We start from the raw sequence: 12498 nt of genomic DNA, 5'->3' as shown, positions 1-12498 counted from the left end.
TGTGGATTTCAAAAACCCTCTTGAACACAGAAAGTGAATCACCAGCACATTGCCTCCTCTTTGATTTACTTCTCATTGGTCATTTAGCGCTGACCGTGCATCGTGTGTTGTTGATGCCCTCCAGTGCTACTCTGCTCAGCCAGTGCTTCCTCAGAGAGGTGCTGTTCCCTCAGGATTCACAAAGAGAGACAAAGAAAAAACTTTTCTACTATTGGTTGAACATGACAGGGCTGCCAACTCTCACCCACTGAGTGTGAGATACACCAAAATGGCTTAGATCCCCCACTCTTGCTCTTTGCCTCTTGTACATGCAGAGAATCGCAAAATATAGGGGACTGCAGTATTTTATTTGAAAAGACTATATAAGAATGTTCCTACTGAATGAAAACACAAACCTTAGCCTTGTCCTGTTAAGCATCACTGGCTGTCCTCTTGTGATATGAGTAAGCAAATATTTAAAAAAAATATAAATGATTTAATTTGTGACACTAAAAGACTTTGATATTTAATTGATGATCAAAAACAAATGTTCAGGGAAATGATGTCAGTTATTTTGTATAAAATCACATGAATTTTTGAACTTGTAAGCCAATGAAATACGACTGAAACCCACGCCTCTTCAAAGCAAAGCACAGTGTGCATTATTCGTGTTTCCAGGGGGGTCATGTGCATCTTTAGCCATTTTCTCAGGTGTTGTTTCAATCCCTGTAAAGTAATGATGAATGGGGGGTTGGGAGATTAGTTCTTTGAAGGGCTGGAGGCATCCTTCCCCCTCAAGATAAAACACACAGGCTCTACATGCTTATTTGTTGCATGGATCTGCAGTTGTGTTAGGTGAGGGAAATTTTAGGAGCTTCAAAATACCTTCATGTTGTGAGATATACGATTTGATTTTACAAGGATAGCAATGCTTATCCTGTACACCTTGAATCCTGTACATCTTGTGTCTTGTACAGCTTGAATCCTGTACATCTTGTGTCTTGTACATCTTGAATCCTGTACATCTTGCCTGTTAGGGTTTGAGCAGCTTGTTTGAATTCAACACAGCTCTCTGCTCATTCTGCCTTTTTTTTTTTTGAATTAGTAATTCTACCTTCTCAGGTCTTGTGCTCAGGCTCAAAGGAGTCTGAATGTGAGGATAAAAAAAATGCCCATAACAAGCACCAATTAGTATCATTGTTAACCAAGAGCTTTATTATATATATATAACATAATAGATTACCTTACATATGTTACTCTAGTTTGTACTGGTTTCATTTATAGTAACACAAATATTCATTTTAAACTGGTGTGTGTAAATGTGCTTTCAGCCTTATTCAGTCTTTAGCTTTGAGCATGAAAGGACTTTGATGCTGATGATCACCTCCATGATTTGCGTACCCCTAAAATACATGTTAGCACATTTTAATCTTTATGTCGTTAATGGGACAAACTAAAATATGACTGAGCTGGAGCATTACTGAAATGGGCAAAGGGATGGACAGAGGCCTGAATTCAGTTTTGAGTCACTGTATGTGGCCATTGTGAACATGTGTTTTCAGACATATACCAGTAGGTGGCACTGGTGCTCTGCTTTTAAAAACTGCACTAGCTGAATGAGTGTTCAACACCTTAATAATCAGGGTACAGCATGTAACAGCATTAGAAGCTATTCCTCTTCAGCCTAGGATGAAAGGAAAACGAAGGATAGTCCAAGCAACTAATGTATTCTAGATGTCTTTTAGATAGATAGTTTGCGATAGCTAGATAGAGAAAGTCCTTTACTGTTTCCGTCCTAAAATGTTTTTCCTAGCTAATAAAGATGTTTCCCAGAGAGAAAGAGTGTAATGATATTGTGATAATATTTAGAAATATACATTATGGTTTTATTTTCATTTTAACAGAACAATATCTACAGACAAAACTGAGATGTAACCAGAGTCTTATATGTATATAGGTAATATAAATATATTCTTATCAGAAATCAGAAACACTTTATTGATCTCTAGGTGTAAATTGGGACATGTTACAGTTGGATTTATACTGTAGCCAATATGCATAGAGAAATAATAAAATAGAAATAAGAAGTAAGAGGTAGCCTTTGTAAAAGAAAATACTAAAAATGAATAAATGAATAAAAATTGGTGTTATGCTACCATGAATAACACAATATATACATCTAAAAATAAAAATCTAAGAGATATGTTGTATAAGAAATAGCCTAAGAAATTTAAGATATGTACAAATAGGTTGATGTACTTTGTATTACAACTGTGCTAAACTGAAATGAAAGACTAGAATACATAAGAATTAATAAGACACAGTATTATGCAGTTAAAATACAGCAGGTACAACATATCTCTATTCCCATTTTATTTAAAAGAATTAATGCACAAATTGAATGACAGTTCGCTGGAACTATACCTTTTACAAGTACAAGTGTCACATAGCATTGACTGATATGATGACAAGAAATACACAAATAAAGCATTAAATACATTAAAATAATACACTTCATGTGCATTCACAATGCAACATAAGAATTAGGCTACTTCAAACCTTCACTGCCTTTATGTTTCCATATTTGATTTTTTTACTCAGCTTAATACAATAATACAAAGTCAGGCATTATAGAGAGCATAAATTGTCTAAAATACAAGCGTCAGACTGAAATTGTACAATAAAAAATGAACAAAAATAAAGAGACAACATTTGAAATCAAGTGGTAGACAAATTACCAAAAAAAGCAGGTAATAATGATGTATAGGTGATATACTTTTCTTCGATAAATAAAAAACTTCTTCAACAGTCTTGTGATTTTGCAACTTTTTTTTGTCATTAACATATATTAAATGTTTTCATGTTTGATTGTGAAAGATGAGATTTAACACAGATGTCACTTCCGGCAGCCATCTTGGTTTTGCTGAGGAAACGTTGGCAACTTCTTTCATGCTAGCAGGACAGAAGAGTTTTCAGCTGACAATGTCTTCACAACCGCGGTGAGTGTCAAACTACCGTAAGTTTTTTATTTATTTATTTAGTTTTCTTTCTCTTGTATTTATGTGACGTTACTCACCTTGAACCCACCGAAGTGTGGCTTACATTACCACCGGCTGTAACATAGCTAACTGATTGACGCTTAGCATTAGCATAATGGTAAGCTAGCTGCATACTCAGTTGTAATTGTGCAGGATGTGAAAAAAAAAGAGAGAGAGAGAGACCCAATTGACTAACTGTTAATGCTCTTATATGTTGTAACTTAAACTGCACTTTAAGTAGTAGTAGTAATATTCCCCTACTCATAATTTGGCTAATTCAAGTACTGTAGGCTTTAATAATGAAGTTAGCAACCTAACTTAAAAGTAAAGATAACTAACGTTAACTCAACTGTGTCGAAGTCAAATTAACTCTTAAAGCAACTGTGGTCGTCGAACCTCAATGCCATATTCATACACTTAGAGATGGTTTTATTTGTCTGAACTGCGAAGTATTTTTGTATTCATTTTTCTAATTCCATGCACTTTTTTCCTGTATTTGTATGAGGTATAATTAGAGCCAACAGGTTAGCCATATTGGACTTTTGACTTGTTCTTTAACTATGTTTTTGCTCTTGATCATATATTGCTGTCTTGTTGTAAAAGTATCATAAGTCTGGTGTTCAAGAACCTGAGTGGACAAAAAACACTTAGGGGTTGGGTAGAAAGGCTGTCCAAGTCTGATTGCAGGGTGTCTGCAGGTCCTTAAAATGTCTTAAATTTCATAAATATGAAATAATAAAAGTCATTACATAGTCTGAAATATTAATTTGTGATGTCTTAATTGCCTCAATTTAAAAAAAAAAAAAAATCTTATTCGTCTTTCAATTTCACCTCAAAATGAGTCATGATCTTCGTGTGACTGAAAGTCAGTATACCTGATGTTAAAAATCTTTTATACCACTGAGCCAACTTTATACTTGGCAAAATGTAGATTAACCTAACCTGGCAAAATGTAGATTAACCTAACCTGCCGACCTGCACAGGACCATATAGGCTACTACTTATCATTGTACTGCATTTTTTTCTTATTCAATGCTTTATTAAGAAAAAACATTATTTGTAAAATAAAGTCTGTCTTAAATTTAGTTAAAAAAATCATCTTGAAAAAGTCTTAAGAAGCCTTTAAAGGGCCAGTGTGTAATATTTGGCATGGTTTATTGTCAATCTGAATGTGAATCTGAATATTCTACCCATTAATATGTTTATAGAAGTGTATGATTGCTATAAAGTAAAATTTGTTTGGTTTTCGTAGCCTTTTAATTATGCTTTTATATATATATATATATATATATATATGTGTGTGTGTGTAGCAAGGGCCTTGCTTTAGAGAGGTCGCCATCTTGCGCCGCCATGTATGTACGGCAGACCGAGTGGACAATCCAGCCAGCCAGAGAACGCGTTTCGCGTGTATAAATGAACCAACGAAGACAGCGGAAGGAAGGAAGAAGGAGGAAGAAACAGCAGAGTGTTAGTAGTTCGTCGATGGAGAGTAGTGAAAAGTTTTTTTAGTTATAAAGTTTGCGAATGGACCACACTTACCACGCAACAGGAGAGAATGAACCCGAACCGTCATCTGCGAGGAAAAGAAGACGTAACTTCACTCCTTGTGATGCACTCTCTGCAGCGCTTTTACTCCTGATGATATATCTCCCCAGCAATGGCAGCAGTAGCACCGAATCCCATTCTGTGCATTCAGCCTCTCTTCTCGCCCACTCAGCATCAAACACATGGAGTTCCTCATCTGTATGCTCTGGCTCAAACAGGTATGGCTCTGGGTCTGTGTCCGCTACAAGAAACTCTTCAAAATCGCGTTCAGAGTCGTCCATTGCAGCTACTATAGTCCGGAGATATCGCTAGGCTAAATAAACAGCTGAGCTCTGTTTACCGGCTACGCTGTCAGTCAGTGTGCGGGCTGGAGATTGAGCAGAGAGGGGAGGGGGGTCCCCACTCAGTATGGTAAACGAGTTTGTGTGTAAAGTTATGAAGTGTGTCTGTTACGCTAGAAGAGTCAGAGTTTGGGACGGAGTCTTTTACCCCCTGGAGTGTTACCGGAGTTTCTGGAGTGCTCAAATAAACAGGCCTTTTTCCCGAACGCTCCTCTGGTCTCCTGCTCGTGAGGGATTCATTACAATATCGTAACATGGTTTAGATTTCTAAATAAACATTCACCTCGTCGCTAGATAGACCTACTCCTGAAAAAGTCGTGCGCAAGGCTTTTTGTCCCTACGAGGCCACCGTCATTTACCCGACGGGAGGGGTTAGCGAGTGAGACCTGCAATCTAGAATTTGACCACTGATGTCACTGTTTTCAACCCATTTTACACACTGGCCCTTTAATTTAAGTTTCCGATACCTGCAGACACCCTGGATTGTAAAATGATATCAGTGGAACATGGAACAGTAGTGTAATCTCCAGTCATTTCCCTAATATAGTTTCCTCATAGAGGTCTGTTTATGGATGATATATTGATCTTAAATTGAATAATGAGTATTTTCCCAGTGAGGTTACCTTCCTCTGCTGGTCCCTGAATGCAGCTTTTTTGCCATTCAGCTACCTTGCTAACATATTGCCTTGTAATCTTGCTGGTACATTCAAGATACAGGTCATACAGGTTCGAACAAGATTAAGTGTTTAACTCAAGTTTGAACCTTTTCAATGAAAGAGGAGGTGTCCTCACCTTAATTCACCTACATTTTCTGATAAATGACAAATGGATTAATTGCCTGATAACTCCTGCTGTACTTCTAAGGATACCCCACAATCATCTTTTTATGTTTTGGGGAGTTAGTGCTTAGGCTCTAAAATTAAAAATAGAGAAGTGATGGCTTTCAGGATTTTATACACCGTTTAAGCTTGTGTGTGTGTGTGTGTGTGAGAGAGAGAGAGAGGGGGGAAGACAGGGTGTTCAGCTGCATGCTCCCCTTACTGTTATCTTAATAGGCTAATTAAATGATGGTAAGTGGTGCAGTCAGTTGGTCTTATTACTACAAACTAATACATCAGATCTGGTATGTAATTAAGTTTAAGAGCTTCATAGACCTTTTAAATGACACAACATTTGAGAATTTGTATAATGAGATGAAATTAAAAAGTGACATAATTATTATTGATTAATCTTTTGATTATTCTTTCAAGTAGGTGATTAACCATTACATTTTTGTAACGGTAATGAGAAACGCAGCTCCCAGAGCCCAGAACAGTGTCCTCAGTGTGCCTTTGTCTTTTGACCAGTGGTCTAGAGGCTGTAAAGTTACTATTCAATTTACAGTGATGTGAGACAGACCACCAGCAAAGCCTCCCATTTGAGAAACTGGGACAGTTCGATTTGGGGTTTTTATTGGATATGTGTCTGGAACAATTAGTCCATTATCAATGTTGCTGATCAGTTAAGGGGTAACTTCAGTATTTACCTGTGTTTTTGTGGCTAAGTGACTAATGGGAACAACAATTTTTGAAATTGGTTCAGTATGGGTTTCTGCAGTGTTACCACTCAGGGCATGTTTGTACTGCCAGTGTACAGTTAGATGTGCAAACAAGTAGAAAAGATTTCCGCGCACATCTCTGCAGTGTTTCACTTTATTCTTGAGCTTTTGGTCTGTTAGACTTTCATCAGAGCATACATGGATGCTCCAGTGAGCTTCTAATAGACCGAAAGCTCAAGAGTAAAGTGAAGCACAGCATTGATGTAAGTGCACGGAAATCTTTTCTACCTGTTTGGACGTCTTAATGTTTCCAGCACCTTGCAAAAACTAAGATGTGTGGAGAAGTGGTGACCCTGCATCACTCAGTTAGACTGGAGATATGCAAAATTACTCCTTTTAGACACTTTAAATAAAAAAACTGAGCCTGTCAGTGGCAAAAACAAGCACATGTAGCGGACAAGGATCGAGGGTGCATGTGCCCCATTGTTACATTGTAGCCTGTTTTGCAGCCGCCAGTTGCAGTCTGCTCACTCAATACTAGTCCAGTTTTAAAAACTTTCAGTTTTTCATATAATATCAGTAATGTGAGTAAAACAAATGAGAACATGACTTTTTACCAGCCCACTTTATGTTATAATGAAAGGTTGCATTTAGGCTTAAACTCAATTTATGTTTGTCTTCTGTGGTCACAAAAAAATATTCTTAACAAAGTAGTGAAACATGTGTAAAGGTCACTTGTAATTTGTTATTTTATGTTTGTCTTGTAACTGGGTTTAATTTATTTGAGCCCAGCAAAGGCTACGATTTAATAAATCTTAATGTAAGTAATGGAAACTGTGGAGGCGAAATATTTTTCTATTTTATCTCAGATCTATCTGTCACATCCCTTTCTCTGCTGCCAGGAAAGACTTCATACAAGTTAACAGATTGCTGTAATGCTATCCTCCCGGTCTGCCCAACCTCTAATATATTTTGTCGTTATTGTGCTGTGGTGCAGGTCACAGCAGGATTTGATTCATGCCAAAAAATTAAAAAAAATAAAAGATGTTGACAGAGATGTGTTCAGGAGGCCACTAGGGGGAACCCAATCCATCATCATATGGCATAATTTACTGCAGTCTACTTTGAGATGTGGGTGCAGTATAAGATGGTGAGACTGTATCTTGCAGGGGTGGACACAATAAAAGCAACCTCTAATGCAGTGCAGTGCCAATTAATGCAAACTATGGCCTCAGCTAATCACCCCTAGAGTTGAATCAGTGCCACGCTGACACAGATGGGAAAATCATTTCCATAATTCTTGTATTTATTTTGCAGCTATTATATCAGATTATTACACTGCACAGCTGTTGCTTTTATTGTTTCCCTCCCCTGAAGGTGACATCAGTGTTATTCACTGATAGTAGGCAAAAGGAGGAGGATGTTACTATAAAAATGTACAATCTGCAGCAGGTTGGAGTACATTACAGTAAATGATTTTGCTCTTCTTTTTTTAAGAGTAGTCTAAAGGACGTTGTTATGTGTTTAATCTCAATCTCAAATAGCAAATTTCCCACCACAGACATGTTTAGTGTAACCCCAGAAGTCTTATGTTTTTACAAAATTATCTCAGTTGTAATATACGTATTGTTTTGTTGTGAGTTTGTTGTGTGGTGGTTGCATTCAGCATGTTTTAGCACCCAGTCCAGTAATCATATTCCAGGTAATCTGTTACTCTGTGGATAAAAGCGTGGTAAAGTCATGGCTTGGCTTTATCCTTGAAACGTCTTAATCATTTTATCCAGAAACCAAGGGTGAAGAATTTAAATTTTCTTTCGCTGCTTCTACAAATTCAGAGAGTCATAGATAACCTCTTTTCATGATTGATGTGTTTAGGGAGGCTTTGGTATACATGAGACGCCGCTGAGACTGACATTGAACAGATGAGGCAGGATAGAAGTAGACAATTCATTGGTCTGGCTGCTTTCGAGATGCAGCTCTGCATGAAAGTGTGGCAATAACCTTGACAGAAAAGCACTGGACACACTGCTTGAAAATGTATTAAGTGAAAAAGATGAAAAACTTAAAAGCTACAGAGCTGTTTCGGTAAGAAAATAGGATGATTTAATCCACTGCTGCTGGTTTGGACCATGCCTACTTGGGCTCATATTGCTCACAGCACGGCTGTCTGGGGATTCTGTTACTCTGCATGATGTCATGGCCCGCAGCACCCAGCTGTACAGGTGCAGACCTGTCCTGACCATGACTTTGTTGTTGATTTACTCCTTTTGTTCTCAGAGCAGCCAGTGCCTTAAATCTTAATGCAGTATTTACGATATCAGTGTCAGGGACTTTTTTCCAACTATGTACATTGGGGTAATAGGGCAAGTAAACCCACCTGCAACAAAGTAAGATACTGCCATGTCCACACCAGCCACTGAAACTGGATAATGTCACAAAACTTGTTGTCAAAAGCCTTTTGTAGTAGTAGAACAGAAATATTTTATGGTATATTTTGATCACTGATTAATCATTTCAGGCGTTTTTGCAAGTGAAAACGCTTGCTGGTTCTAGCAAATGTGACGATTTTATGCATTTCTCTGCCATATACAGTAGATAGTAAACTCAACATTGCAGGGATTTGGACTGTTGGTTGCTATTTTCAGCACAAACTATATCAGGATGTTTCCTTGTACTATTAGAAAATTATCATCAACTTTTCTAAACAATTTTCTTACATTTTATAGAGGATAAAAATTGATTGAAATGCTCTTAGTTATTGAGACTGTGACACTCAAAACCTCCGAACTTACAGTAATGAAAATGGGTAACATGAGCAAAGACGAAAACCATACCCGTCATCAGATCCTGACTCATATGCTGTTAATTTCCGGTTGATACATGGGGGTATATGACATCACAGTTTTTGAGAATTGTTCACAAAATACAGAAATCTCTCATGTGCAATAGCTAATCTAATTCTTGCTATGGCAGAAAATAGTGTGTATATGTAGGACCTCATCAATCATAGAGACTGATTGAGAAAGTGTTCAGGGCCTTTACAGGATAAGGCAGGTGATATTCTATATTTTTCCTTCTGCCAACAAATCTAATGAAAAGATCGGAGCCTGAGTTAAAGTTGATATTAGCACATATACAATGCATGGATTGAGTGCTGGAAATCACCTTTGCTACAGAACCCCAGTTTCTTGGCCTTAGAGCACACAATAGATTTGATTTATTTGTCTTTCTTTGGCGTTCACATTTGTCTTCTCTCTCCCCTCTGCTTTTAAATACAAGCCTGGGTTTTATCGTTTCAGGCTTTGACTTGACTTTTGTGGTGACAAGCCAAGTAACAGACACTGCGCTTTTGTCTCTACCCTTCTGATTTAATCTAGCACCTGTTTGCTATGCAAAGCCTCAAGAAGGGCTCTTTGATATAGGGGTGTGTGTGCACGTGTGTGTGTGTGTGTGTGTGTGTGTGTGTGTGTGTGTGTGTGTGTAACACTCTGATGCAAAATTTGATGCTATCACTTTGATGCACTCGCTAATCTGTGCTCCAAGGCTGGCCACAAGGATTTGATTTTGCGTATTTATTTCCTAAGATAGTATAGAATAGCTATATGGAGAAATCCAAACTGGATCACACTCGTCTGTTCCAGCTGTTTGTTAGTCAGACCATGACCTGAAACGAATAAATAATAAATCATAGAGCTACTGGAGGCTTAAAATCAAGAGTTTGTCTGAAAGCATTAAATAAATCTTTTATCTTTTTATAATGTATGAAGATTCATATATAAAGTTGAAATATTCAAGAAATTAAAATGTAAAAAAAGGTTAAATGGCATGGTATTTTAATGCTTCATCAAGAGATTAAGTTTGAGAGGAGAGAACATTTCCTCAAGCAGTCACCAGGTACAAGTGCTCCTATAATGGCTCTTTATATGATATTAAATGTTTCAGACTTAAATACATTTTTATTACAGCAGTCGTAAAAACCGGCCAGCAGTGTAGTTGGCCATAACAAGGGCTGCAGTACAAGATAATTAGAAGGAGGGGAACAATTGGACTTTGTCGTATATTTCAATTTCAGGCTACTTTTCATCTTGTAACTGTTCTCATTTGGATTTACAAGTCAATGGCCGTTCATGTTACATAATACGACTTACTGGCCAGCCCTGGAAACAAAGACAGGCCGGTCTAGGAGCATAAAAGATGTGGTTACACATTTTTTTGGCCTTAAAATTTGCACAAGCTAAGAAGGTCATGGTGTGTTTCTCCACTCCCTTTACCTTGGCCAGTTCGAGTGTGCCTGAAGTCTGGTCAAACAGAAACTATTTTGTTTGATCTGAATACAGCCCTGTAAGTGGATATGTGCAGTATCCAAAATCCACATCCAGAGATTAAAGGCAAATATCTCCCAGTGTCTTGTACTTTGGTTGTACTTTGTACTATGATTTTGACTGAAACTCCATCACGAGGCCCCTTCAGGCTACTGATAGTCAATAGGCTTCTGTGCCATGTGTGATGTTGTGCTGCAGGCCTAATTCTTGGCTTTGATAAGGTGTTCAGTTACTTCAGAATATATCTGTTTCAGTTTTTGTCAGGTGTAGACCCTTCGTAAAAATTCCCCTTATTCTCTTTATGGTCATTGTTTTTCACTCACAGTCTTCTTAAAGGTGACTGTACTCATTTGTCATGGGGGAAAACTGTCATAAAATTATGATTCAAGGGTGACATTTGGGTTATTGTAGCTTTACCTCTGAAATATCATTTCACTCTTTTAACTGTATGCAGTAGCCTTGGGACAGAGGAATAAAAGGCCATTAGATTGAACACATGTTTCGCAGCAACGTGCACAGTTACCAGCACTTTGATATTTGAGTTTGACGCAGATTTGCTGAACATGTGTTTCATCTCTGATTGACTCATTCATATGAAACTGCTGTCACAAGTTAATCCTATTTCACCCGTGCAATGTCTTTCTCTTTTTTCCTGTTAATTTTAGATGACTCAGGTTGGCAGCTGAATGTATTTTAAATATCTATAACATCAAATTAAAGTGAAGCCTGCTTGGATGATGCACACTGACTCATTCACGTTGCCTGCCAACAGGGGTTTAACCTGCGTCATCATGTTGGCCGGAAAGGAGTAATGTCTAGCTGCCTGTAGGTCTCCTCCTTAGCTGTATGCAAAAAAAGTGCTTTTTGGATTTCTTGAGACAGCTCCTTAAATCCAAATGTAATTGCAGCTTGCCCTAAGGATGATATAATTCAGTGATAAGTAATTTAATTTCATATACATCATGTTCTCATTTGTATGTGTCGAGCAGTTTGCCAAAGGTGATGAATTTATAGACTTTTTAAAACTTTGGCGTATGTTTCTTCTGTGCTGTGCTGTAAATGTAGCTTATTTTTATGCCCATGTCACGGATGATCCCAAGTGTGAAATAAGTTGGAGAGCTTACTTATGTAGCTACTTTGATTTTTATCAGGGGGTTATTATTGTTCCGCTATTTCACACAGGAACAATAATGTTTAGACACCTGTTCTTTATTTCTGAACTAAAAGAAGACAAGCCCGGAGCTGGTGTTCGGGCTGTCTCAGCTTTTCTTATAAACGCAACAGGGTTGTCATTTTAACCCCTATCAGATCATGCAGCTCCATGGCCTTTGTTGTACAGTTAGTGCACAGTTAAGCACCAGGGAGCTTGACTGCCACTTTGGTGATTGATGTGGTATTATCAAAGCTTAGCCAGGTACACAGACTTTACCCTCTTCTCACTGAACTACTTGTGAAGTACTAGTCAGACCAGGTACAACAGTTATGCCCATGTGGCTTTCCCATTTATGACTTGATACTAGAAATATCCTGTGTTGTAGAAATGGTTGAAGTCTTAGAGTCTTTGCAGTGACTCTGTACCATGGATGTATAAACAGAACTTAATACAGCGTTGGAGGCAGGTCTCTGTTCATTCCTATGAAAATTGCTCAGTAGCACATTGCACGATGCCAGAAAAGCTCAATGCCCAGGATCCTCCACATCATGATACCCATAGAGCAAGCACACTAGAGACTTAT

At 37.8% G+C, this 12498-nt stretch overlaps 1 protein-coding gene across 1 annotated transcript in view; it reads left to right on the top strand.

Moving 5' to 3' along the window:
- Positions 1-2878: 2878 nt before the first annotated feature.
- Positions 2879-12498, top strand: part of sema4ba (sema domain, immunoglobulin domain (Ig), transmembrane domain (TM) and short cytoplasmic domain, (semaphorin) 4Ba) — a 95408-nt gene continuing 85788 nt past the window's right edge. The window contains exon 1 of the mRNA XM_049574624.1: positions 2879-2978. The gene's annotated coding sequence lies outside the window, so the exon portion shown is untranslated. The remainder of the gene's footprint in view (positions 2979-12498) is intronic.

This window comes from Epinephelus fuscoguttatus, linkage group LG4 (genome assembly GCF_011397635.1).
Source record: "Epinephelus fuscoguttatus linkage group LG4, E.fuscoguttatus.final_Chr_v1".
Lineage (NCBI taxonomy): Eukaryota > Metazoa > Chordata > Actinopteri > Perciformes > Serranidae > Epinephelus > Epinephelus fuscoguttatus.
The sequence above is the reverse complement of the archived record's forward strand: the minus strand, read 5'-3'. Positions and strand labels throughout refer to the sequence as shown.